The following is a 25,727-nucleotide window of genomic DNA, read 5'->3' as shown; positions in this document are numbered from 1 at the left end:
CAGCTACAAACCAAAGTCAGAGGCCTCAGAAGAAACCACTTCTACCAACACCTTAGTCTTAGACTCCAGCCTCCAGAACTGTGACATTAAATTTCTGCTGTTCAAGCCACCCAGTCTGTGGCACCTTGTTACAGCAGCCCTAACAAACTAATACAGACCCTACTTGAAAATTTAGAGAAAACTACTGGTGACTCAGAGGAAATGCCCATTAGAGGGTCAGACAAACTGGGCCTTTGTACAGGCTGTTCTTATGGACTGAATCCTCTTCCTCCTTGAACCCAAACGGCTCACTCCCTCACCTCCTTCCGCCCTTGCTCAGCTGTCACCTGTGTGCAGTGAGGGCTTTCGGGGGCCATCTTATTTTTTAAAAAATCCCACCTCCTGAAACTCCTGATCCTATATCCCTGTTTCATTTTTCTCCTTTGCACTTACCAGCATTTAACACATGGCTTTTTTTTTTTCCGTTTATTTTTTGTTTGTCTTCTCCACAAGAATATAAGCTCCACGCCAGGAGGGATTTTTTGACTGGGGCATCCCCAGCACCCAGTACAATACTGACATTTAGGAAGTACAATCAGCGTGTCCATCAGTGTCTGCAGAAAGGATGAGAGCTGGGCTTCCCAACAGACCCCTTGGGCTTGCGGTCAGTGCTGTCTACCCAGTCCCCTGCTTGTCCAAGGGTTCTGACTTTTCAGGTCACACAGCCCCCAGGGCAGGGACAAATCACTAGACACTGAACTTCTCCACTGAGCGGAAGGCAATGTAGGAGAGTAACCGAAAGCCATGGTGCTGTCAGCTAAGGGCCAAGTAAAGAAGTGAGGGATGACACGGACAAGGTGTTGGCAAAATATGCCATGAGCACAGATACCCTTGAGTCAACATCCGAAACACTGAGGAGGCTGCTCCTCCAGTTACTGGTCCCCTCTGGCCCTAAAGGGCTATAGGATGCCTTCTAAGTAGATCCCTTTGCATCCAAGTAGATCCTCCTAAAGGACTGTCCTAAGCAAAGGGAGGTGCCACTTCTCTTATGCTTTGACAAATGACAAGGATGCCAGAAGTCAAACCAACCAAGCTTGTGGAGAAACACCGGATAACAGAGAAAGCCACTGCCCTCACTCTCGGGTCCAGTGGTCTGCTATAGATCACAGCCTAACCAGTCCTCTGATTTGAAAAGATAATCTTGGATTATGGAGATCCACTCCTCCCAGTCTAAAAGGAATACCTTTCCAGTACACATGGGCCAGGAGGAGCTGAAGGCTTTGACAAACTCAGTGATAATCCACTTATCAACAAGTTGACCATATCGGGAAAACTGTGAATAAAATGATACCATCAAATGTACCCAGTTGGGTAAATGTTTAAATTTACAAGGCAGGACACACACACACACACACACACACACACACACACACACACAGCCCTATATAGAAAAATGGTGATCATAGGAAATAAAATCGACCTCTGATAAAGATTAACTAGAGGTTATCTGATCAGTTTATGCTTCAAAACCCTGAACATGGTGAAATCATTGTTGAGGATCAGCCTAAGCCCTGTGGGTCCTCTGAGAAGAAAGGTAAGCAGCTTTAAAAAGCCACACACCCTTCCGTATTACTGCACTTATAAGGAATCCCTCACAACCCTCACCCCAAATCAGACACGGAGCCCCGTCATCCCTCCACCCCAAAGCTGAGGACTATGACTGAGGAGGGGTCCTACAGAGAAGCAAGTCTTCAGAGAGCAGGCCGGGAGTGGGTGAAGTGTGCAAGGGCGAGGTGGACCTGAGGGCTGCAGAAGTGGGCTTTCAGGAAGGGTCCTACAGAGAAGCAAGTCTTCAGAGAGCAGGCCGGGAGTGGATGAAGTGTGCAAGGGCGAGGTGGACCTGAGGGCTGCAGAAGTGGGCTTTCAGGAAGGGTCCTACAGAGAAGCAAGTCTTCAGAGAGCAGGCTGGGAGTGGGTGAAGTGTGCAAGGGCGAGGTGGACCTGAGGGCTGCAGAAGTGGGCTTTCATTTCCATCTTGATGAGGGGTCATTCTCATGCTGTCACTGAACCAAAAGGAGAACATTGTAGTATTTTCAGAATGGATTCATATAATTTTGAGAATTTTATGTTTCCTGTTGTAAAAAAAAAAGTTCTTTCTGGGCAAGTTGGCATGGCCCTAGCCTGTCTTCCCCTGCCCCCTGCTCTGCCATTCTGCCCAGAGGCTACGCCTGAGGTAAGGTATCCCACTTTGGAAACCATCTCCAAAACACCAGAGCTGCCACTGGCCCCAATTCTGAGCAGAACTGGCCCGACCCCCTCCATAAAGGCAAGCAGTGGCTTCTTCTATTTTTGCAAGCTCCCCAGAGCCCCTGGGTCCACTCCAGAACAGCTTTCCTGCAGGAAACTAAACTTCCTCTACTCTCCTTCCTATTGCAAAGCATCACATGTTCCTTATTTGTCAGCTTGACATTTCCAGATCACTAAAGCCACAGAAAACATCATCATGGCAAATGCAAAGCCAAGCTTCCTGACTCCCCATCACTGGGTACCTGGCCGTCACAGGCCCATTTCTCCTGGTCTACCCAGAGGTACTGCCTCCCCAGCCTCCCAGAGGCCTGGCAAGCAATCCCCACGACGGCTACCCACACAGGACAGGCTGTGGGCTCCTCGTTCAAGTGTTTGAGGAGGCAATGGCATGAGGAGAGACTGGCATAACACTTCCCAGAAACTTCAAGATTTCCAAACGATATTTACATCTCTGATGACATCCGTTTATGTTTCCACTGGAACATAAAATTAACTGTCAATGCCAGTGTGCCATCACACCCACTCTTCTCTGCTACTCACAGCCTTTCATCGGGTGGCCAGCCGCTCCAGCTCCAGTGCAGGACGCAAACGGCCCATCTGTCAAGCAGGGCAGCTTCAACTAAACAGGGCAGGGGCAAGGGACACACAGCCATGCCCATTTTGGGCCAAGGAGGGAAAGAACATGCTGCTGGCAGCCAACAGGCCAGGCCCAAGTCCCAGGCTTTGCAAGCCACATGGTGTACTCTACAGGCTGCACAGGAGCCCTGCTGCCCAGGGCAAAAGGGCCCTGAAAGTCTCCTCTAAGCCCCACAGCCTGGGACCCACCTTCCTCCTCCGCAGTGAGGGCTCAGTTCCCAAGCATTCCAGCACCTGTCTCCCCCTATAGGAAGCCTCCAGTCACTGGTCCCCTCCACAGACTGGCTCACCCCCAGCTGGAGCAAATCTATACTGAGAGGGGACCTGAAACACCCATTTTTACTCCAAAAGGCACAAACCAGGCACCTACATGTTCCAGGCCCTACAGTCACAAGCAGTAACAAGACTAGATCTGGAGTAAGACTGGGGACAGGGAGACTGAGCAAGGCTAGAATGGACTTCTATGGTCCTCTGGAGGGAATTCAGGGGGTCTTTCAACTATGGATGAAGAAAAAGTTCACCTTTTTAATTCTGCTAACCTCTGAGTAAAATGCACAAAGGCGAAGACGCCCTTGGTAAGGGAAGCAAGCTGCTAGTCCTACCATGGAAAAGTACAGAGGACTCTGGGAATTTGAACAAAAGTGAGGGGAAGAAAGAAAGTATCAGGAAATCAGGATGGGCTTTCTGGAGGAGCCAGTGTTTCTTAGAAGGCCCCGAGAACTGTTTTATCTAAAACTATCTCATGGGGCATTTGAGGCTCCAGGATTCAGTTGAGCCCAAACAAAGCAATTTTCTGAGTTTCTAGCTTGAAGAGATGTGGGGAGTAGCTAACCTCCAAGGCCTGAGAGAGAGTTTAAATCAGATGGGGCTAGTAGAGTCCCTGTACCCAGCCGCGAAACACTGGACTTTGCATCCACCAGCCCTTCTGCCCCAGGTCAATCCTGCCAGGCCAGGGCCGAGCTCACCCTGCAAACAGGGTGAGTTTCCTACTGAGCCTGAGGAAACCCTGAGTTTCCTACTCAGCCCAGTCTGTTCCCGCTAGTGTTTGGTCCAGACTGGGGCTGGAAGGAGCAGTTGAGGCAAGACAAGACAAGGGACTTGGCATTCCAGGCTCCATTTATGCACTAGCCCTGTGTCCTCGACCACATCCCTTCCCCTCGCTGAGCCTCACTTTTCTCCTGCAGTGCAGTAAGCCTCCATTTATGCACTAGCCCTGTGTCCTCGACCGCATCCCTTCCCCTCGTTGAGCCTCACTTTTCTCCTGCAGTGCAGTAAAGCCTGCTGCCCTCTATGGAACGGTGAGGCTGCACCAGTATCCCATAGCATGTATCCCAGACCTGCATCGTCTCCCTTAACCCTCTCACTCCCTCACACATCCCAGAAACGACAAGTATCATTTTATAGACTAAACTCAATGAGTGACAGATCACAGGAGAAGTAGTCATCAGGATTCACGACAAAAACCTGTCTAGCCTGACCTGTGGTGGCACAGTGGATAAAGCGTCGACCTGGAAATGCTGAGGTCGCCGGTTCGAAACCCTGGGCTTGCCTGGTCAAGGCACATATGAGAGTTGATGCTTCCAGCTCCTCCCCCCCTTCTCTCTCTCTGTCTCTCCTCTCTCTCCCTCTCTCTCTCTCTCTCTCTCTCTCTCTCTCTCTCTCTGTCTCTCCCTCTCCTCTCTAAAATGAATAAAAAAAACAACAACAACAAAACCTGTCTGTCCTGCCACTAAGGCTTCCAGACCAGCCTTTTGCAAAGACCTAGGAGAGAACTAATCTGAAATGTCTTTGCAAAATACAAAGGTGCCAACAGAATATTCTATGATGTTGGTAACATTTACTTTGATAGCCACTAGCCATGTCTGACTAACAAGCTCCTGAAATGTGGCTTGTGTGTCTGAGGAATGAAATTTTTAATTTTATTTCATTTTAATTAATTTAAACTTGTGGTTAGTGGTCACCGAACTGGACAGTACAGATCTAAAACATCTCTCCTTGGACACGGACCCTTACTAGTCTCACATTGTTCCTTTCTGAAAGTAGAGACTACCCCAATAAAAAATCACATGATAATCATCCTGCCACTTGCTATAAAAGGTTCAATTAGTAAGTCACTGACTTCATTTAAGAGAAAACAATCTCTGCTCCCACTTTCCCCAAGAAAGCTCAGTTCCTGCTGTCCCAATCCTCCTGCCTCTAAGGAAAGCAGGACAGACCGGACCCAGAGGCCCTGGCAGTGACCCCAACCCAAACTCGTATGGGGCCATTCTGTCTCCCCCGCAGAGCACCGGACCACGTCTAGACTACAGGGCAGACTGCGTAAGCTCTGGGGCCCCAAACCTCGTGCCATCGCCCTGGCCCCAGGCCCAACTCCAAGCAGCCTGTGCGTAGGAATGGGGCTTCTTTCAGCCCCAAATAAAGCCAACCCCTGAGAGAGCAGCAGAGGCTGCCTCCTGCAGCCAACAAAGAAGCCACTCTCTGGTCTTTGTCACTGGTACTTTGCTGTCAACTCTGCCTTGACCCTGGACTTCTTTTTAAAAATTGGGGATCAAGTGCAGAGCAGTCAGTTAATTGCAGTCCTTGACCCATGACATTCTCTGAGACAGCCTGCTTTGGTTTGTAATGTAACAAACACCATTTATTAACCAGTCCTCCTGTCCCCACTGATCTGCTGTGACCACTGCCATACGCTAAGGTTCCACATATGCCTAGGACAGGCTTCCTGCTTCTTCCATCAGTCTAGCTACCCGTCAGCAAACCTCTCTACCATAGTGAGTACAGCTTTAAAACACATCTTGGCATCTAGTAGGCCAAATCCCTCCTTCCTGTCTTCTTCAGAAGTGCCCCAGATATTTCTTGGACCTGGACTCTTTCTTATAGGGAATCATCTTATCAAGTTCCATGAAAAAAACCTGCTGAGGTTTGACCAGAGCTGCATGGAATCCATAGATCTCAGTGGACAGAACTGAATCAGGTCTTCCTGTCCATGAGCATAGTTTATCTCTTCTTTACTTATGTATCTTTATTATGATTTCTCTAATAAAAGTGTTCGGCTCGCTCCACCTCCCTCCAGCTTTCCTACAGCCTGTGCAGGGCTGGCGCGTGGCCCCGGGAAGCATTTCCAGGCCTGCCTGTGCCGCCCTCAGCGAGGTCCAGGGCTGGGAAACACGGCCTCTAGAAAACAAAGCTCTCTAAGAAGCCAAGGGGGCACACCAGTCTGCTTTGCTACCCTCCTGTCACCAATGGTGACAGAAATTTGATTTAAAAGGCTCCTACATATTGTCTGTCCTCTATATTGTGAAGTTTCTCAGAGGTCCATCCTGTCACTCTCTCTCTCACCCTAGATGATCTTGCACATTCCCATGGCAAAATAAAGAATAAAACAAGATCCCCCCACACAGATATAGCACATTCCAGGCTGTGCAGGACCCGAGCCGGGAGCTTTGCAAGCCCCAGCTGTCCAACCTGGCCAGGGAAGAGTGGACCATCTCACTGAGAACACCACAAGCACTTGCAGTACAGGCCCTGGGGGAAGGAGCTGCCCAGCCTGGGCTCTTCTCGGGAGGTTTGGGGGCAGGCAGATGGAAGTGGTGTAACAACCAATAAGGATATTCTGAAACAAGAGGCAGAGCGGTCACTTTCTCCTGGGAGGTCAGAGAAGGTCCACTGGAGCCGAGCCTTGAAGGATGCACGAGTCAAACTTCACAGCCCCGGACCCTCCATCGGCACGGGGGCTAGCCCGATACATCCACTGGAGAAATGACTCTGAGGAGTGTTATGGCTTCACATGCCTGTAAGCCCGAAGAAGAGACTCTGGTGATCCCACTCCACAACAGAGCCTTCCAAGGTTTAAGGATAAGAGTGACTCGTGGTTAATCTGAACACACTGGAAACAGCTGACAAAGAAAGAGGAATCAAGGGCAAATCACCTCTACCCAAACACTCCTCTTCCTGGTTTCTCCCTCTCTGGACCCTTCTCTCCCCACCTTCCCTGTGGCTGAACCAAGAGTCGGAACCGCCTCCCAGGGCTGTATTCTCACGGTATCACGGTGATTACCTTCCCAGCTCTCAGCCCCAGGTGGGCCCCAGGCCTGTCCTCGGGCCAGCTGACTCATTAGCCAGAGGCCATTCGGAACAGCAGCCAGTGCTCCCTGGAGCTCACCCAGGACACGTGGATCGAGCAGTGGGCACTTCCTCCCTGGGCCTAGGGTTGGAGCTGTACTTGAGAGGCTAGGAGGAAAGAACGCAGTCTGGGAGGCCGGGATACAGGCTCGGGGACTCAAGATGGAGAGCGCACAGGTTGGGGTGGAGTTGCTTCCTGCTGGGGTATGCTCTGGAGTGTGCCCAGTGCCAAACCACCTCTGCCCACCCCTCTTCCCCTTCCCGGCCCAGGTGGCTAAGGCTCCATTGCCCATGGCTGCAGGTCGTTGGCAAGAGAGGGTAAGATGACCCAGGTCTCCCCTCTCTTCAGACCCTTCAGTACGAGACACCAGCTCACAGAGGTGACAAGGAGCTTTGTCCTAGTCAACAGCTTCCAGCACAGGCCCCAACAGCCTTTCAGAGCTCACACCTGTCTACTAGGAACTGGGCCAGGCATCTACCTGTCTTCCCCTGCCGGGGGTCTTTCCCAGAGCCAGTGTGGCACTTAAACCATGAGACCCCAGTGGTGAAAAAAGGGATTTCAGGGAAGGAGGGGAGAAGGAGGAATTTTCATGGTCTTACTCTTCCCTGGGCCTCTGGGTTGCTGAGAGAAGAAGCCACAATAAAGGAGGGAGCCACCAGAAGGGAGGCGACGGAAATCCAGCAGGGAGTGTGGAAGGCAGTGAGGCCTCAGCCAGGACTGCCGTTTCCCAGGACACCTGCCTGAGCTGGGCACATATAAATTAAAGGCAGTCTCTATAAAATTTTAGCAATAATAGGGCTTACTGTCACATGCTGCTTATTTTAGATCTAATTTTATATCTAATATATATATCTCCACCCCACATCTGAACTAAAGTCTTCCTTTACCCCTAAACTAGAGCTGGAAGTCAGAGGAGGCAATCAAATCATGCATGTTAGTGCCTGGCATGTGCAGGGTCTTAAAGAATGTAAACTAACCCACTCCGAGGCTCATGACTCAACAGAGGTCAAAGAGCGAAGAAGAAAGGGGGCAGCATCATACACTGGAAGGAGCACTGAGCAGCGGGCATGGGAGCCCTGGACTGGAATCACAGCTCTGTCACTAGCTCCCATTCAACTTGAGCAAAGTGCTTCCCTCACTGGACCTCCGTTTCTCTGCTCTGAAAAAGGGGGAGATAGCCACAATAACCCCTAGAGTCCCTTTACTGCTCCAGGAGGCCAGGAAACTCATCTACACAGCTCCTTCTAGAACCCCAGCCATCAGCAGAGTGTAGGTGGCCCAACAACTTCTCCTTTCCTAAGTTCTCCATGCTTTCCCACCTTGTCCAGGAATGTCACACTTCTGCATGAGAAAGGTCCCACAGGGGATAGAGATGCCCTTCCCAGCCCAGCCTCAATGGAGGTGCGTACCTTCAGCACTGCCTCCACAGCTGCCATGGAAAAAAGACCAACAGTATTTTTTGGAAATAATAAAGCCATAAGGGGCTAATTACCATCTTCCAAAGCTCAGCTCAAAGCCCTCTTCCCCTGGGAAGCCTTCCTAGATCACCCCAGTTATAAGGCTCTCTCTCCACTTCTGATCATCTATAAAATCAACAATGGGAAGCCCTCACTGGTACTGATATTTGTAGTATTAACTATGCCCATGGAACAGATAATTCCAGGTATTTATTACCTACTGCATGCAGGGCATGGGGGCAGAACCTAGCAATACACATACCATCTTTGGCCTAAACAATTTCACACTATACAAATACGATAGTCCCAGCAGTTCACAGGAAGCTTGGTGGCTCAGCTCCCAAACCACACCTCCTGACAGAAGCCACATGGGAAGTGGTTAGGGCCCATGCCAGTTCACAGTGGCCTAATGAACTGCAGTGCCCCTGAAGCCAGATGCCATGCAAATGTCCTGGCACCAAGCAGGTGCTCAATAAATGTTACCTCTCCTTCCCAAGAAAAGATATAGTACTGACATTTCAAGACTCAAATCAGATGCCACAAACCACTCCCCTTTAGAGGCACTTTGGTCCAAGGATAATTCAGGGAAAGGGAGTCCCTACTCTGAATCCCAAGGCAGCATGTATGTAGCAGGCACTGGGAGTAAAAGGTAAGGCCTAGTTCCTGCCCTGAAAGAGCTCAGTCTACTAAGGACACCTCCACACCAACAAATGCAGCAGAAATGGGGAAACACTCAGGCAGAGGTAACTATGTGTGCAGAGAGAAAGAGATGCTTAATCATGGGCAAGCCGGTGATTATCAAGGAGGCTTCCTAAAGGAAGTGATACTTGAACTAAGTACATTTATTGCACATAATAGACAAAGGAGAACTTCTGAAGTGGACAAGGACTTCAGATGCCCATGAAGGTGCTACAGGGACAGCAGGTCAGCATAGGTGGGGCCCAGGACAGGTAGATGGGGGAGGGGAGGAGGCCAGGGAAGCTCACAGAACCCATACCACCAAGGCCTGGTCTCTTAGGTGAAATAAAAAAGTTTATTCAGTCATTTAACATCCCTTTACTGAGAGGTTGTTTAAACCAGTTGTTTTCAAAGTTTCTGGTCTCAAGATTCCTTTAGGGCCCTGGCCGGTTGGCTCAGCGGTAGAGCGTCGGCCTAGCGTGCAGAGGACCCGGGTTCGATTCCCGGCCAGGGCACATAGGAGAAGCGCCCATTTGCTTCTCCACCCCTCCGCCGCGCCTTCCTCTCTGTCTCTCTCTTCCCCTCCCACAGCCAGGGCTCCATTGGAGCAAAGATGGCCCGGGCGCTGGGGATGGCTCTGTGGCCTCTGCCCCAGGCGCTAGAGTGGCTCTGGTCGCAACATGGCGACGCCCAGGATGGGCAGAGCATCGCCCCCTGGTGGACAGAGCGTCGCCCCTGGTGGGCATGCCGGGTGGATCCCGGTCGGGCGCATGCGGGAGTCTGTCTGACTGTCTCTCCCTGTTTCTAGCTTCAGAAAAATGCAAAAAAAAAAAAAAAATTTAAAAAAAAAAAAAAAAAAGATTCCTTTAGACTCTTAAAACTGTTAGAAGCCCCTAAAACTTTTGTTTTTATGGATTAGGTCTATCAATTACTTACTATATAAGAAGTTAAAACAGACATAGCTTAAATATCTCACTTACTTAAAAATAACAATAAATCTGCATGTTAATATTAATAGTATATTTTTTATTTAAAAAGTTCCCCGCCTGGCCTGTGGTGGCGCAGTGGATATATCATCAACCTGGAACGCTGAAGTCGCTGGTTCAAATCACTGGAATTGCCTGGTCAGGGCACAAACTATGAATTCAAACTTCTCACTCCTCCCCCGTCCTCTCTCTGTAAAATCAATAAATAAAATCTTTAAAAAAAAAAGTTCCGGCCCTGGCCGGTTGGCTCAGCGGTAGAGCGTCGGCCTAGCGTGCGGAGGACCCGGGTTTGATTCCGGCCAGGGCACACAGGAGAAGCGCCCATTTGCTTCTCCACCCCTCCGCCGCGCTTTCCTCTCTGTCTCTCTCTTCCCCTCCCGCAGCCGAGGCTCCATTGGAGCAAAGATGGCCCGGGCGCTGGGGATGGCTCTGTGGCCTCTGCCTCAGGCGCTAGAGTGGCTCTGGTCGCAACATGGCGACGCCCAGGATGGGCAGAGCATCGGCCCTGGTGGGCAGAGCGTCGCCCCTGGTGGGCGTGCCGGGTGGATCCTGGTCGGGCGCATGCGGGAGTCTGTCTGACTGTCTCTCCCTGTTTCCAGCTTCAGAAAAATGAAAAAAAAAAAAAAGAAAAAAAAAAAGTTCCCCAAAATACTGAGTGAGAACAGTAGCATAGGCTTACGGTTTTGCAAATGCTAATGTCTGCTGATGCAAAGACAGCTGGGTTCTCAGAGCTGCTCCTCAGTCAGCCTGTTGCCACTCCACCGCCATGTGCCCCTGAAATACCCCACTGGTCACTCCCGAGAACGAAAGTGGGACAGGCAGACAGTATCTCAGCATCACTGTGAAAATGTTTGGACTGGGTGGGCCTCCACCCACCCAAGGATCCCTGGAGCACACTTTGAGAGCAGGTCTTTCAGGAAGGGGGTGGGGAGCACAGCTCTAGCAGCAAACCAAACACAAGAGTCCCAGCTTAAGTGGAACTCACTTTCTAGCTGGAGAAAGACAAACAAGAAAAACACTCAGTATGTCATGGTTATAAATACTTTAAAGAAAAAAGGAAGCCAGGGTCTGGACTGTCAAATCACAAAGACTTGACTTAGGCGAGGGCCCTCTACCATCTATGTCATCTATGTGGATCTAGCGACAGATGTCCAAGCAGCTACCAAGACCCTGGAACACATCCATGGGTTCAAGAAACAGTTGCTACAGCACGACGGAAGGGGGGATTTAGACGAGGCGAGAAGGCAGAGACAGGGCACAGCAGATCAGGTGGAGCCTTTTAAGCCATTGTGAGGGCTCTGACTTTTGCTCTGCGTTGGTGGGAGGCACTACAAGTTTGCAGAGCAGTGATCTGATTTGACTTTGATTTTTTTTTTAAGTGAGAAGAGGGGAGAGAGTGAGACAGACTCCTGCCTGCCCCCTCCACCAGAATCCAACAGGGATCTGCCAGCAACCTAGCTATTTTTAGCACCTGAGGCTGACATGACACCAACTGAGCCGTCTTTGGTGCCTGGGGCCACACTCGAACCAATGGAGCCACTGGCTGTGGGAAGGGACAAGGGAAGGAAGGCGGAGAGGGAGGGGGGAGAAGCAGATGGTCATGTCTTCTGTGTGCCCTGACCAGGAATTGAACCCTGGACATCCATACGCTGGGACTGCTTGTCAAGTTTGGCATGGCAGCAGAGGAGTGGCCAGACCTCACACATCTCCTAACATGGTACTCCGCACCTCCTGCCACACCCCCTGTGCAGTGCTCCTGCGGGAAATGTGTGGCCAGAGCCCAATTACAAGGAAACTGGGAAGCAAAACCACATTCCTAATGTTCTGCAGATCAACAGACTGGGAGGTGACAGGGAATCAAAAGCAACAGGGATAGTTTAGGCTGGGGAGGTTAAGGACACTAGTCAGAGCCAAAGCAATGTGTGAACCTTGAGTGCATCCTGGACCCTGGACTGGGTGAAATATCCCACAAAGGACATCTGGAAAACAACTGAGGAAATCTGGATATGAACTGCATAGATGATGCTTTATTTTTATTTTTTCTTACAGAGACAAAGAGAGAGTCAGGGAGAGGGATAGATAGAGACAGACAGACAGGAACGGAGAGAGATGAGAAGCATCAATCATTAGTTTTTCGTTGTGACACCTTAGTTGTTCATTGATTGCTTTCTCATATGTGCCTTGACCGTGGGCCCTCAGCAGACCGAGTAACTCCTTGCTCAATCCAGCGACCTTGGGTCCAAACTGGTGAGCTTTGCTCAAACCAGTTGAGCCGGCGCTCAAGCTGGCAACCTCGGGGTTTCGAACCTGGGTCCTCCACATCCCAGTCCGATACTCTATCCACTGCGCCACCACCTGGTCAGGTGATGATGCTTTATTTATGGTGCATATTTTCCAAGACAATGTGGTGTGTGGGGGAATGCCCTTTTGGAAAAGCTGCTTCCTGAGGGCATCTAAGGGTGAGATCACAATAGCTACAGCTTCCTTTCAGCTGATTTGGCAGAAGAAAAATGTATTTATTGAGAGAGAAAGATTAAGACAAGATGTTAACAACTGGTAACACAAAGGCATACAGGTGTTCTTTGAACTTCTTTCAAGTTTTCCGTGAGTTTAAAATTTTTAAAGAAAGGAGTTTCATTTCCACTACCCCAGCTTGATGAGGAACTACTGATTTATTGCTTGCTGTCTTGCAGAAGAGAAAGGGTCTCTCCCAGCCCCATCCCAACCGTACCTCAAGCATAGGAACCAAGGGACAAAGAGGCTCCGCCCAACACATTCCTGGGCACGCTGACTTCCCAAAAGCCCCCTACACACTGGTTGTTTGCAACACAGCATCTACGATCGGGCGACACCAGGGCATGTTGGGTCTCCCAAGCAGACTGTGGGTAGCTGGCCCTGGCCTTCCGGCTCTTTAAAGTATCTCTCCCAGTGTCTGTCACAGAGCCCAGCGTGTGCGGCTGGTGATTACGGGTGGGCACTCAGAGTCCCAGGGCTGGCACCCAGCACCAAGCAGCTGTCCTGACAACGGGAGGAGAGCTCGTGCAGGGCACCCCACAGCTCCACACGCTTTCCAGGCCAGCAGCCCTTCCCCACTGCGTTCTGAATTTCCCTAAGCAAGGAGGGGCGAGCCCCCAGGAGGTCTTGGTGGAACAGGCACATCAAACGAGTGACACACAGCCATCTTCCCCAGGATTCCAGAACATTCGGGGCCTCACAGAGGTCACCTCACATTTTTTGTTAAAATGAGATCCAGTGTAATACATGAGCTGTGATGCTGAATCCTGATTTTTTTTTTAACTGCATTATGGGGAACACCTTAGGGACATCTTAGGAGAAGTTTTAATATGGTCTTGGTATTTTGTTAGGCATGATAGTGGTGTCATGGTTATATCCAAGAACTTGTTTTTCACTTTGGAGATACATTCTGGGATATTTGGGGTGAACTGTCATGATGTCTAAAACTTACTTAGACATGGACAAATGGTAATGTTGATTCTGTTTACTGGCCATATGGGTGTTGACTGTATCATTCCTTCACCTTGTCTATGTTTCAAATATTTTTACAATTACAAAAGTTGAGAAAGCAAGCAAGATCCAAGTTCCAGCGCTTTCAAGAGGGCATCTGTTTACAGGTCTGGGTCTCCCTTGGGCCTGGGAAGTCTCTGGCCACAGCCAGGGGCAGGCACCCCAGAGGCCTGGGGGCAGGAAGCTTTCTCTGCCTGAAATTAATGCCCTCACCAGATGTTTCACTGCTAACTGGGGCTAAATATAGCCTGTGACAGGAACCTATCTATTACACATCCAAGAGAGCCTTTTGGAAAATGGACTTGAGGGCTTTAGGACATGCGCCTCCCTGTTTGGGGAAGGCTTGGAGGAAGGAAGGGGGAGGGTCGCTTGTCACCTTCAGTTCCCGCCTCCACTGTAAAGCAGTTAGGACAAGAGAAGACAAAGACAGCCAATCAACATCAGGATGAAACCCTAGTGCTGCAAGTGAGAGGAGGGCCGGGCTGTGAGACACGTCCCTGGGGCTGGGCTGGTGTGACCAGTAAAGAGCATGGCCAGCCGAGGCCTCCCTCACTTAGGAGCTGTGTGACCTGGGGCAGACAGACCACTTCCCTCCTGAATGCCTCTGCTGTTAAACAGGAGTGACATCACCCACTTAGTGGTCATTCGGGGGATCCCGAGAGACGGGGAAACGCTGCAAACTGACAGCAGCCAGAACACCTGATAATCCCCCCCATCTTTAAAATCAGCAGGTACAAAGACTGTGTTGAGTGCACACACCTGACTAGGATGTGCCACTATTTTCTTTAAATCGGCTGACTTTTTTACTAAAATAAATATGGTCCTGACCTAACTTAATCAACTGCCTATAAAATCATTGTTCTATGGTACTAATTATTTTCTTTAATATACATTACACTTTAATGAATACATATTAACTGTTTAAATGTGCCCCCAGGGACCTCCTGAAATCATCTTGCGGATGCCGTTCTGGCCCAACTCCCTTAACCTGCAGACGGGAATCTGAGGCCAAGAGACAGGCTGCCACTCCCACAGAGTCACACAGCGTATCAGCCTATCAGCCGACGGTCAGCAGCTGTGGCCCACGGGCCCAGGCTCCCAGAGCAGTGCTCTCTCCACCAAAGCTGCCCTCCCTCATCAGGAATAAGAGTTCTCACACCCAGGCACACCCTCTCTGAAAAGAAGAGGAAAAACCTGCTTCTGAAAGAAAGTTTCAGAATGCTGGCTTCATTTCTGCCTCTGGCAGCACCAGTCAGCCCCAGAGGGACGCGGCCCAGGTCCCTTATACCACGTTAGGTCTGCTCCCTCCTTTCCCATAGAGGGAGGCAGTCTGCCCACCTCCCTGGGTAAGCCCAGGGCCCCTGCCTGGGAAGCCAGTCCCCACCCAGGGTCCTCTCTCCTCGAGCTGAGCCTTGGGGAGAACTGGAAGAACCCCATATGCCTAGGAAATGTTAGATGAATGACAAAGTGACCAAACCAATAAACAACAAACAACCCACCCTCAAACAACCCACCTCTCTTAAAGATGTCCTGCTACCAAGGATGAACAGCTGGGACAGGAAGGTACCGAGAAGTCTGGCAGAGAAAAAGAGGGAGGCTTCGCATTTGCTTGCTAGTTCCCTGACCTCCCAGAGTCTCTCATGACCTCAGTGTAGAAGGGGCCATAACAGTGCTGCCTCTCGGGGTTGCTGGAGGATTCAATGACAGAAGGTCTAGAAAACAACCCAGCCCAGTGCCCAGCACCCAGGGAGGACTCATTAACTGTGTGTTAAAAAGACATTTGAGGAGAAAGTGGAAGGTACCACCAGGCTAGACAGAGGGCAGCAAAGTGGGCTTTCTAACTGCAAAGGGGAAACTTTAATTCTAAGGAAAGCCACACCAGAGGACACCGCAGTGGAGAAGGAAGAGAGAAACAAGCAGGCCCCACTCCTGTCTCAGAGACTGTGGCCCCTGAATAACGTCTGTCCGCATTTCATTTCCGCTCTGGTCATGAGTCTACCATGCTTGAGGATGGGAAGGGTCAAGTGGCTTTAGTTGCCCCCATGGGAACCCAGAGCCCAGCTGACCACTGCTGATTAAGTGTCCCCACCAGAGCCTCCTGGGAGCTGCTGGCTGGCCCCACCCTGACCACAGAATGTGTGCAGCTGTCCTGAGCATGCTGCTTGTGTTGTAAGGTACCAAAGGCTACAGAATTAATATTAATATTTTAGGAAGCTTAAAGAACATTTTGTTAATTTGGGCTAGGCGTGCAGAGGGATTTTGTAAATGATCTCTGTACTTGTGATTAGCATAAAACCAAGATGGCAGATGGCATTGTGTTGTAAATGCAGTAGAGGAAAAAGACTTGGATTCTCTGACCTTCCTCCATACCTATGGGGAAATGGGTGAATAGCTAGCCAGGTGTAGGGAGAAAAAAATTAAATTAAACCTCTTCTTATACTAATGCATTTACAGGCATTTGTTCCCATGGAAACTACCTCTACCCTCCTGAAAGCATGTAGTTAATACATGTATCTCTAAACAAAAGGTATAGGCTAACACCATTATGTCAGGTTATTTCCCCGCCCATGTATAATTAATGGTATATAATCAACCTCTAGAATATTAATGAGACACATGATTTGGGACTTTGGAACTGCCCCGTGTAAGATATATGCGGCCGGCACATTTAATAAATTTCCTCCTTTAATAAAACTTTTCAAAAACTTATTTGGACTACGTGCCTCTACAAAAACCTGCGGAATTGTGGACTGGGTACTTTACAACACTTGGACTCAGTGAGTGCCAGCTTCTGAAAGGACAGGGACTGGGCTGGGTCACCTGTCCCCTTGGCCCACACAGGGCCAGGAAAACAGATGTCCTGGGTCAGAGAGTGAGCAGAACCAAACCAGAAGCACGAACCAGGTCCTTGCTGCCTGAGTTCTTTCTGGTCCTGCAGAGAAGGCCAGTCTGCGATAAACCACACGATAAACCACAGGGCAGGCCGTTGCCCCCAGGCCCAGCAGCAGGCCCGTTTAGAACAGGGACACCCACATCCCAGCTGGAGAGAATGCTACTGGAGTACAATCACTGAACAGCGCCCATTGTCCCTCAGGCCAGGGTTTTAGAACAGAGGCCCTTGCTGTGAGGTCTGGTCTCAGCTTCCTCCCCTCTAAAAGGAAGGGCTGCACTAGATGGCCTCCAAGGCGCTTCAAAGTTCAACCCAACTGGAATTCCAAGCCATATCCTAAACTCCCCAAGTGATAGGTGACACTCCTACTCTACAAGGTTGTAGGGAATCCCAGACGTTTAACAGCCCCACTTGGCAAAAAGTTTCAATTTAACTACTTTCAGAACCAGGAAGTCCTTCTTGAGAGCTAACTTGTATTCCCTTCCCCTGTTTTAACCTCTTCCTATCATGCTTTCCTTGCAGAGAGGAGGCTCTAAGACACCCTTTGAGTACACAGCCTTTGACCTACCTGTGTGGGCCTACAGAGCTGGAGGGGGCGGGGCCTCCAGTGGGGTGGGGCGACTGCCTCACCCCCTGCCAACCCCCCTCCCCCCAGTCACAGCCCGGTCTCCTCCACAGTCTTCAGCACAGCCCACAGAAGGGAAGGGGGTTTTTAGAGTCCTGCTGAATTGGGCCCCTCCCTATTGAGGCAAAAAGGGCTTGCATTAGTTTCCGGAGGCTGCTGCCATAACAAATTACCACCAACTGGGTGCCTTAAAACAACAGAAATGTGCTCTCTCACAGTTCTGGGCCCAAGGTGTCAGGGCCATGCTTCGTCCAGAGGCTCTAGGGGAAGATCCTCCTTGCGTCTTCCAGCTTCTGTTGGCTTTAAGGTGGCCATTGTCGTACATGCCTCTGAGCTGACATAGCCTTCCCCTCTGTGTATGTGACTTCTGTCTGTCTCAAAGCTCCCTGCCTTTCTCCAATAGGTCACTTGCCATGGGATTTAAGGCCTATTCAGGCAATCCAGGATGACTTCATCCCAAGTCCTGAACCTAATTATATTTGCAAAGACCCTTTTTCCAAATAAGGTCATAGTCACAGATTCTGGGACATAAACATATTGGGAGGGGGGTTGGGGGGGGATATTACTCAAGCCCCTACAGAGCTTACTGGTAAGAGTCAGAAGGTAAGTCCCCATTCTTCCACTAACTGGTCACTGGCTCATCACCATAACCCCAAGCAAGCTCATCCACTACCTGGAACTCAGTTTCCCCACCACCTGCTGCACCTCTCTCCCACGGGGGCCAGACCTGTAGGCCACTGATACTTGAGAGATCACAACCAGCCTCCCAATACGATCCCTATGCATCAGCGGTTCTCAAACTGAAGACGTAATTAAAGGGAGGAAATGTATCATACACCTCCCAAGTGTATGAACCCTTGACTTTAAGAAACTCAAATCTGCTTCAGGGCCCCGCAAGCTCCAGCCCCCCTTCCCCGCCCCTGGCTAGAATGCTCTCTCCCGTTCTGGGCCCACTCCCTCAGCGGTGAGCCTCTAACTTTCCGGCCCACAGACAGTCCAGATTGACAGCAAGGCTGGGAACAGGTTCAGCACATCACTCGGGATTCAACTAGAGAGAAAGTCATGTTGGAAACCAGGCCAGTCCCATCAGAATTCCCTCACAGACACCGCCATGAGCTGTGGTTTCTGCTCCAGCAGCAAATTAGAATCCCCAGAGGAAGTTGAAAAATTATAGGTGCCTGGGCCCTGCCCCAGACTCATGGGATCTGAGGATGGAGCCTGGAGGTATGTGCTTGTCAAATCCTTTAGGGTGGGAGGCTTCAACTCACAGTCAAGGCCCACGGGGCTAGAAGGCACTATCCTTTGACCTCAAGGAGTGACCCAGTCTCAGAATTCAATGCCAGCCTTGGAAGCCCCAACCCCCTCCACTCCAGCCTGGAGACTTCACCCTACCCTGTGACAGCATGGGCTAAGGGCTAGCCTCCACCCACTGCCAAGCCACCTGAGGGCCCGCAGCACCCAGCACACAGTAGGTACACAGGAAATGACCACCAGACCCCAAGTACCCTGCAGGCCCCCCACACTGCACCCAGCACGCCCATCTCCTAGGACCAGAGACAGCTTAGGGACGCTATGTGACTGGTCCAAGGCCACACACTGCATCCTGGGAGGGGCTCTGCTGACAGAAAGGGGAGGGCTCTGAGCCCTGATCAGGCTAAGGCTCTTTTCTTCTATCCTCTGGACAAATACTTACTTCCCTGCAGGCCAACATGTAAAGCTGCCTTTGAAAAAATTAAATAAAACACAGCAGGCGCACTTTCCACAGAGAACAACTCTTGTCTCAGGGATGGATGCAAATGGTTGGTTGTGCAGTCACATCCAACTCAAGGCCTTAGTGCCCTTTGCTATGAAACAGGAGACCAGCACCCCTGTCTACCCAGCTCAAGAGGTTGTTCTGAGGATCCAGTGAGGTAAAACAGAGCATGGCAGGGCAAGTACAGGTGGCTGCTGCTCCTGCACCCGTCCCAGCCCCTCCCCACAGCCAGCGAGCTCTGGGCTCCTGCCCCGTGACCCAGCTCCTCCCAGCATCTGCAGCACTGCTCACCACACCAGCAGCCTGCTAGGGGAGCCCTGCAGGCATCTCCCCATCCAAGCCTGGCCCCTATGGAGGGACCACAGTCACCCCCTTTCCCCAGACAGGAAACTGAGGCACGGGGAGTTGTCTGTGACTTGTCTGGGTCAGGTAAGGGCCTGCTCCTCACCCGACAGCTCCCTCTGTCTGAGATTCTGTCTACAGACCTTTTTTACGGCTGGCTCCTTCTCACTGAACCTCAGCTGAAATGTCAGCTCCTCCTAAAGGCCTTCCTAGACCATCCTTTAGAGTAGGAGCTCCCATCTCTTCCCACTAGCTCCCTAATTTCCTCTTTAGCATGTATCACAAGGTATGTTTAGTTACTGGTTTGCCCGTCTTTGAAGGCCTGAACTAACCCCTCTTGTTCATAGGTGTTTCCTGGTAACTATCACAGTGCCTGGGGTGCACAATAGGCATCCAGTAAATGTTTATTAAACGAATAAGCAAAAAAATCGTTCCCACCCTGGAGAGAATCGCAGGTCAAGACTGGACTCTCCTGCCTTCCACTAAAGAAGTTGATTCAAACCCACTCAGATCCAAAGGTTCTTTCTGGGAGAGGTTTCTCTTTTCAAGTCCCTGTGCCCTGGGCTCACCTAGAAGACATCGTTCCCTGTATGTGGAGCCAGCTGGTACGGAAATTTCACTATCAGTTCCTTATCTGGTTTACTGAGCCCCACCCCAGGTTGGCATTGTGAGTCACTCCGAGAGAAGAGGCACTGGGGAAGCAGGGGGAGGAAGGAGGCAGGTCGTTATTCCTGCTTCTCAGGAACAAACAACCCAAGGCAGCAAGGTCCCAGTCCAGCCCTGTAATGTACAACAAGCACTTCCTTCTGGGGCGGGAGAGGACGGGCATGTACAGAAGCCTAGACGAAGAGCAAAGACACTCCCGGGGCTCAGTGTGCTCATCTGGAAGATATGTTCTCCAAACCCTTCCAGGTTACCTGCCTAGCTCTCTGGAAGCCAGGCCGAGGGAGGGGATGACCAGGCCGAGGGAGGGGATGACCAGGCCGAGGGAGGGGATGACCAGGCCGAGGGAGGGGATGACCAGGCTGAGGGAGGGGATGACCAGGCCGAGGGAGGGGATGACCAGGCTGAGGGAGGGGATGACCGCTGTGCCAAGGCTCGAGCCCTGGCCTTCACTTCCAGATCTCTGACAGCCCATCAGGCGTAGTAACCACTTCTCCAGTAGGAAGGCTGCCTCCCTTTCCACTTGAATTTCACTGTTTCCTCTTTGAAATGCTTGCTTAGAACAAGAGGAAAACAGACTTGCCTAATGAATCAAGAGCAGTTGTTTAAATTTAAATAAATAAAATAGGTACATGTACACAGGAGATGTCCCAGAGGGTGGGTGTTTGCTGACACCCAGCAGGGATCTCTCCTGGTGGTAGAGCTAAAGTGGATTGTTCTTATCCTCACTGTACTTACCTGAATTGCTTGAATTTTTTTTCTTTGTATTTTTTTTTTAAGAAGTGGGGAGGCAGAGAGAGACTCCTGCATTAGCCCAACCAGGATCCACCCAGTAAGCCCACTAGGGGGCGATGCTCTGCCCATCTGGGGTGTTGCTCCATTGCAACCAGAGCTATTCTCGCCTCTGAGGCGGAGGCCATGGAGCCATCCTTAGCACTTAGGCCAACTTTGCTCCAATGGAGCCTTGGCTGCAGGAAGGGAAGAGAGAGATAGAGAGAAAGGGGAGGGGGAAGGGTGGAGGAGCAGATGGGTGCTTCTCCTGTGTGCCCTGGCCGGGAATCGAACCTGGGACTTCCACATGTGGGCCAATGCTCTACCGCTGAGCCAACCAGCCAAGGCCTGCTTAAAACTATGAGCACATATTATTTTCACAAAAGCAATAAAGCTCTTTTCAAAAGTTAGACATTCCTGCTGGAAACCGAATCTTTCTTTTACGATTGGTTTCATCTGGTGCTTGAGTGGGAGGCCAGGTTCCTGGCTGCTTCTGGAAATGCTATCCTCTGCCCACACCCTGAGGCCCGACACCAGAGAGGGACCACTTCTTCAGGAAAAGGCGGATGCCTGGTAAAGGTCAGGGCGACCCAGTGAAGAAACTGCAGTCAGGCAACCTGAGTCCCGGTCTTGGTCTGTCACTAACTTGCTCTGGGGTTTCAAGGGACTTGCTTCCGCTCTCCAGACCTCTGCTTTCTCCTCGATAAAATAAAAAGGTCACACTAGCCTTTAAGGGTCCTTCTCATTCTCAGTCTACGGCGCTTGAGTGCCTAGGACAGAGAGAAAGGTAGGAGAATGGCTAAGCCGAAGCAGCTGATACAGTGTTTCCCACGTCCCAGGCACTGCTCTGAGCATCCCCTTTGTAGTAACCCATGGAATGACCTCAGCGACTTTCAGGTAGATTTTAACATCACTCATTTTACAAAAAGGCAAGTGAGGTACACAGAAGCTAGTACCTAAGTCACTCAACCTATAAGTGCCAGGATTTAAACCCAGGCAGCCCTGGTCCAAAGTCTACACTCTTACCGTTTGTTAAACTATCAGGCTATACAAAGATTCATAGGCCAAGCTAGGGTCCATGCTTGGCCAAAGCAAAGAAAAGTTAATATTGCCTCTGACACTTATTATCTCACTACTTACCCATATGCATTTCCTTCCCACTCACCCCCCAAAAATTCTTTTCTTTCTAATACTACTACTAATAATAATAATACTAATAATGATTAATCAACATCTCACTTGTCAAAGCAACAGGTTTGGTGCTTTCTAGAGAGCCAGAGTCTCCATGATCAGCCTTGCCCACTTTGCAAATTCAAGACCTCAGCAAAATCTATCCAGTGCCAGCTACATACCTTGCTCGGCCCCTAATCCAGGCCCCACCATCTCTAATCCTTGCTTACAAGACACAGGTTGGGACTCAACCACCCCAATGCAGTGGTCCTTCCCTGAGAAGCTACTGGGTGCCCAGCACCAACACCAGCATTTGGAAGAAGATATGAATGAGCTACAAACCCCTGATCTCCAGGAACCCAGTCCAGCAAGGAAAAACAGCCATGTAAACAGATCTCTAGAATAACCTGAGGTCAGTGCTAAAAATAAAGGCGTGTCCCCAATGGGCTGAGGGCACATGTGTCAGAATGATTCACCCTGCATGGTGGGAAGAATTGGCTCCAAGTGCCTCTGGGTGAGTTCATTGCTCATGGGGACATCCTCAGCAGCCTACCAGAAGAGCACTGAAACTGGGGGTGAGAGCACTTGGGGTTCATGCCAACCTTGCTGGGTGACCCTGAAACATGTCCTCTCTGGGCCCTGAGGTCCCCCTCTGAAAGCAAGAGAGCCCCCAAGTGGGGCAGGAGATCATTATAAGTGGTTCAAGGTTGTACCCATATTAACTCATAGACAGAAAAGTCTTCATTGCTCAAACCCCTTCCAGTTCTCTCCATCGCGTAAAGAAGCAAATACCAGTTTTGGTGCTAGGTTGTGTTTAAGCCTCTAAACATTTGCCAACCTGTTTCATAAGTGTTGTTTTTTTAACTTGCTTATTTTCTTTTTCTTTCTTTTTTTTGTGACAGTGAGAGAGACAGAGAGAGGGACAGGGACAGATAGGGACAGACAGACAGGAAGGGAGAGAAATGAAAAGCATCAATTCTTCGTTGTGGCTCCTTAGTTGTTCATTGATTGCTTTCTCATATGTGCCTTGATTGGGGACTACAGCAGAGTGAGTGAGACCCCAGTGACCTTGGGCTCAAGCAAGCAACCTTGGCTTTTAAGCCAGTGACCTTTGGGCTCAAGCCAGCGATCATGGGGTCATGTCTTTGATCCAACGCTCAAGCCAGCGACCCCACACTCAAGCTGGTGAGCCCGCACTCAAGCCAGATGAGCCCGCGCTCAAACTGGCGACCTTGGGGTTTCGAACCTGGGTCTTCTACATACCGGTCCGATGCTCTACCCACTGCATCATTGCCTAGTCAGGCTGCCAATCTGTTTTTGAACAAAAAAAGCAAACCACGAGTTCACAGCTAGGATTTAATAATGCTGTTTTGTTGTCCTTGCTCTGTGTTTATTGTAACCATTACCTGCTATTTTTGATGAGTGAATATTGTCTTCCTATTGGTCATAGTGATATAAACCCTTCTTTTAAGTACAAATTTGTTTAAAAAGTGAGTCAGTTTAAAGAAATATAGCAAATAATGTTACAATTGGCAAAACCTCTATGTGGGGCAATTTAACAGTATTTATCAACATTGTAAGTGCACATACAAAACCAGACAAAGCTGTCCTATGCTATTAGACGTAACAGCACTGGATTACCTCTGGAGGGAAGGGGCAGGGGCTGGAAGTGGGAACAAGGGACCTCTGGCTTCTGCTGTCCATTCTATTGATTGTCCAGGGGGCTCATTATGCAGGTGTGTTCACTTTGTAAAACTTCATTACGCTGTATACACTTATGATCAGTGCATTTCTGTACATATATTACACACCCACACACCCTTTAACTCAGTAATTCCACTTCTAGAAATTACCCTGCAGACATGCACACATATGCGCAAACCAACACATTCAAGATGCTCACTACAGCACTGTTTACAGTAACTAGAAGTTGGAAACAACCTGGGTTCCCCAGCTGGAGACTGATTAAATAAGTGTTGGCATAGCCTAAAGTGAATTCTATGCAGCCATTAAACAGAATGAGGCAACCCCTAACTGAACTCCAAAATTTACATGGATTGAAATTTAAATGAAAAGGGCAGAACTGTGTATAATGTGCAACCTTGTGTGGAAAAAAAGAGAATATAATACATGCACACGCATGTGTCTAGGGCATCTTATGGCTAGGATATTAGCTCAGAAAAGAATCACAAGAAACTGATAACAGATGTCCCCTCTGGACAGTGCAGGCCAGGGGTAAGGGGTATGAGGGAGGCTTGTCACTGATAACTATTCTTTTGTACTTTTAAATTTTGTGCAATGTCCTTATCTGATAATAAGTTGTATAGTAAAAAATCCTACAGAAGATGCACGGTTATGGTAAAAATGTACGGCCCCTTCCAGACCTGAGGACTGAGATGAAAGTGTTAGCACTGTGGGCTTACAAAGCCAGTAACCCTGGCACCACCCCTCCTCCCAAGGGATGGTACCAGGGATAATGGGCTTTCCTGTAATGATTTCCAATTAACAGCGAACCCAGTCTCTGACAAATTACTTACTCACACTGGGCCTCTGCCCTGCAGTCAAACTCTGGCACCTGTAGCTACCCTGGCAGAGCTGGCTGGTGGCTGAGTTCTTGGCATGAGTGGCGAGATTTTTAAGCAAAAATCCTTCCAGCAATGGGAAGTCAAAGACTTGGTAAGGCAAACTCAGTTGGCTGGAGAGGAAGGAGTCAAGTTCTGAGTCCCACCCTGCCCCAAGAGAAGCAAAGCAAGGATCCTAAGGGAGCCTTCTCTCTGGGCTGCAGGGGACAATACAGAGCAAGGTCTTGAAAATTCAAGTTTAGCTTTAATGGTATAACTTCCTTTTGTATGGCACTTGGCTTGCCCGCACATCACTCTCTCTCCACATGACTTGTCCTAAAAACAGTACAATGAGGTGTAGAGCACAGTACCAGTTCTCCAGGTTACAGATGGGAAAATGGAGGTACAAAGACGGTAAGAGACTGGTCAGCGTTTAAATATGGAGAGAAGTGGTGAGACCAGAAATGTAACCCCCACCTTCTGACTCCTGGTCGTTCCTTATTTTCCCACCTGCCCACCCATCAATCTTAGCCTTCCCTCTTTCAACTCTGACCTACTGAGAGAAAAGCTCTGGAGGCCTGACTAGCAAGAGGGAGGCTAAGAATCCCAAAATCAGAATCGAGGGGCCTATGAGACCATCTAGACCAGCAATTTTCAACCCTAACTACACACTAGAATTACCTGGAGAGCTTAAATATGTTAAAATAAATACCTATACCCAGGCATTTGTAGTGTTTTTAAAAGGCTCTAGTTCACTCTGATGCAACATTGGGAGAAAACCACCAAGTGAAGCCCAAACCACCCGACCTCAATCCCATTCACCCTGCTGCCTCCTTGGGGTTTCCATCAACAGGTCTATGCTCCATCCTCCAGCCCCCACACATACTGCTCCTCTCTCTTCCACATTATGTATTGTCAGAAACCTGGACTGGGAGCTGGGCTCACTTGGTTTTATAGATGGGCAAGTCATTTACCAGCTCTGAGGCCCACACCAGGCAAGTGACTTGCCTGAGATCTCCAGTGAGCCAGCAACAGCACAAGACTGGAATCCAGATCTATGACCACTAGGCAAGCTCACATCTAAGGAAGGGTCGCATGGAAAGCCAGGCCTGGTGGCAGACCCAGCAGTTCCCTCCAGTAGAACAGACCCAACGAGGGGCTGAGGAGGAGACCAGGACTGTGTATGGTTTGGGGGGTAATGGGTGTCGGTGACTCCCTCTCCCCTTTCTGGGGAAGTCTGCCCTGTGGCATATTGGGGGCA

General features: G+C 49.9%; 1 protein-coding gene across 2 annotated transcripts in view; it reads right to left on the bottom strand.

Annotated features, from left to right (window-relative positions):
• TSPAN15 (tetraspanin 15) overlaps window positions 1–25,727 on the bottom strand; it is a 53,862-nt gene that overhangs the window by 26,887 nt on the left and 1,248 nt on the right. The window lies entirely within an intron of this gene.

Source organism: Saccopteryx bilineata, chromosome 9 (genome assembly GCF_036850765.1).
Source record: "Saccopteryx bilineata isolate mSacBil1 chromosome 9, mSacBil1_pri_phased_curated, whole genome shotgun sequence".
NCBI lineage: Eukaryota > Metazoa > Chordata > Mammalia > Chiroptera > Emballonuridae > Saccopteryx > Saccopteryx bilineata.
The sequence above is the reverse complement of the archived record's forward strand: the minus strand, read 5'-3'. Positions and strand labels throughout refer to the sequence as shown.